This window comes from Eschrichtius robustus, chromosome 6 (assembly GCF_028021215.1).
Source record: "Eschrichtius robustus isolate mEscRob2 chromosome 6, mEscRob2.pri, whole genome shotgun sequence".
Taxonomy (NCBI): Eukaryota; Metazoa; Chordata; class Mammalia; order Artiodactyla; family Eschrichtiidae; genus Eschrichtius; species Eschrichtius robustus.
Genome location: NC_090829.1, coordinates 33,381,934 through 33,384,931, shown reverse-complemented (window position 1 = coordinate 33,384,931; position 2,998 = coordinate 33,381,934). Strand labels below are relative to the sequence as shown.

Below are 2,998 nucleotides of genomic sequence, written 5' to 3'. Positions count from 1 at the left end.
ATTGAGATTCACATGGTGGTCTCTCATTCCCCTTTCCTACTTTCAGGAAGATTCTGTAAAGACATCACGATTTACAAGAACTATTTAAACTTGCTTTCTACTGCAGTGCTTCTTTGTGTGGGGTAGATAATTTGCATCACCTCTAAACAAAGCATAGACAGACTACAATGATATTAATGATTTAAAATATGAAAAGAAATAATAAGAAACTTCTACAGACCACTTTATTTATGAGTTCTCTAGATACTAATGCTATCTCAGAAACAGCTGGAAGACAAGCTTGTTTAAAATGACTTCTATTAGGATGAAAAATTAGTACTTAATAATTTATTCACTTTAACAGTTTCAGAGCTGAGACATGGAGAGAGTTTTTCAGTGTTTCATCAGCAATGTCTTATGCATGCTCGCCTTGCTCTTTGGGTGAAATCTGAGCTAAGATGTTTCATCATCACCCCCGTTCTTCCTCCCAAAGAAGCCCTCATGACTTGGTTCTCCTCTTGCTTGACCAGGTCAACACCCCAACGAGGCTCAGTTGCTTTATATACAGTGAGACCACATCCCTCCTCCTCCTCCTCTTCCCTTTAGTCACTTTGGCTAGCATTGCCATCTCCCTTCCACACCTAGCTCTTCTCTACACCTCACCCACCTTACCTACCAAACTCTAATCTTAATACAATCGAACATTTTAGGATCCTGAGTCATACTGGAGAAACCACACCACCATGCGGACCAATCACTCTTTCAGATGCCCAGTCACAGCTGGTCTGCAGCCCTCTCCGGACAAATATTTATATGGTCATAATAAGTAGTCACAATGGCAGGAATTCCCTGGTGGTCCAGTGGTTAGGACTCTGCACTTTCACTGCCGAGGGCCCGGGTTCGATCCCTGGTCAGGGAACTAGGACCTCACAAGCCTCGCAGCCAATAAACAAATAAATAGTCACAGTGGCAAATCAAAACCATCAGCAAATTGCTCTGTTGTTCTTCGCTGTCCCTGCCGCCCTTACAGCCTGCTCTCTTTCTTCAGCAGCAACCTTCTCTCCTACTTCACAGGAAAATAAAAGCTGGCCAGGTGTTTCCCGTTCTGATGTCCAAGGCTCATGCATCTGTCTCTCTTTTAGATGGTCTTTTCTACTTGTCTAAGGTCTCTTAGGTACTTCCACCAGCATCTCTCTCTCCTGCGTCTTCAATTTCTTTCTTCTATATCCCCTCATTCCATCTGCCTTCAACAGACTCTTATCTGGTTTCTGCATCCACTCTGCTAAAATTTCCTGGCGAAGTTTGCCATTGATCACCTCCTATTGCTCCACACAAACTCATTTTCATTATGTTAGTTGACATTCTTAGACTATTTGACACAGTCGATCCTTCAGTTCTTTCTAGAATTCTCTCCTCTCTTCCCTCCGTGGCCATTTGCTTTCGTGGTCCTCCTCTTGTATTTCAGACGTTTCCATTTCACTCTTCTTATCTATCTCCTAAATGCCTGTCATCTTGGGGGGAGCTGAAGTGGCTGAACCAGGATTCAGAGCCAGACAGAACTCCAGAGCCCAGCAACACAGGCTTCGTATTGAATAATGGCTGAACCCAGTGGCTTCAGAGTCAAGTCAAAATGGGTTCAAAGCTCAGCCCTGCTAACTATTTTGCCTCTTTGGGCACTGGTTTCTCATATATAGAATATAGGTAATAATACTTTCCAGATAGAGTTGCTGTGAGGAATAACTCTGGTAATAAATGCAAAATATCTGTAAATAGTAGCTTTCCAATAAATAATATCTATTATTATTTCATTGGCTTTATGGTTCCTCAAATATTTATATTTGTTTTCAGAGTCAAGCATGAGACAAAACAATAAGGTAGGGAGACATTTAGGGCACAGTTATATTAGGGAAGGAGAGAGAGGCATTCTTGCTGCAAACCAGTTAAACCAACTGAACAATTATCTGAGCTATTTACCTTCAGCTTAATTCTCCATTAAGTTTAAGAGGATTCCATCCTTTTGAGAAGCACATTGACGTGAATGCCTCACCAGCAGTCTTAGTTAAGAATTCCTCACAGCCTCTTCCATCTTAACCCCGGACTCTGTATGGACCAATGATCCCAGATTGGCAGCTTCCAAAGCATATTAACACATCATTAACGCATTATCTTTAGGACTATCTTTGAACAGCAAAGACAGAAATATTTGATAAGAATCTATTAAGCAAGTCAAAACATTTCTCATTTTGTGGAGATTTCTTCTACCTATAGGTTTGTAATTCAAAGAAAGAAGAGTCTATTGATTGTTTTAAGTTCTTGATAAAGGATAATTTTTTTAAAATGTTCTTTAATTTTTTTTAAAATAAAGGATAATTTTTTAAAAAACCATGGGAAAACCATGTTTGTCATACAAATATACAGCAAACATGTATTAAAGATTTTACTTAACTCATTAATGGGTGAGGGAACCAAGAAGATGTTACAACTTAGTCAAAGGAGAGTCCTTAGGACACAGATATACAAATAGATGTGAAACTGTCAATACCCACCAGGCAATAACTAATTAAGTTTCACCACATACAACACATCTTTATTTCTATGGATAAAAACTTTTTTTGGATTATTATCAGAGTTGTAAAAGTTTGAAGATAATGTAAGAAAGAGGTAACCCTAACAGAGCACTTAGTATTTTTTTTTGCCCATTTTAAAGTTTTTTACATTTTTTTCTGACAGCTTGTCTTTTAAAGCTAAGAAGGATACCAACTGTACATTTTTCTATGTCCTGATACTCCACACAGACAGATAGATTCTCCTCAACCAAGGAGACAGATTTAGCATGTGTTAAAGAGTACCAAAATAATATTGATACGTGGTAGTCAGAATCTAAATAGGTTAGAGAACTCCTGGTTTCTACTCCTAGAGCCAGTACTTTGAACACTATGTGTTCCTTTTACCTTATGTATAAAATGGCATTTAAGTTTTTCTAAGATTTTAGAGTAGAAATTACAGAAGCAGAAAAAAT

At 38.5% G+C, this 2,998-nt stretch overlaps 1 non-coding gene across 1 annotated transcript; it reads left to right on the top strand.

Moving 5' to 3' along the window:
* Positions 1-825: 825 nt before the first annotated feature.
* On the top strand, positions 826-898 carry TRNAE-UUC (transfer RNA glutamic acid (anticodon UUC)). The gene has a single exon. It is a non-coding gene; the product is annotated as a tRNA-Glu (tRNA).
* The last annotated feature ends 2,100 nt before the right edge of the window (positions 899-2,998 follow it).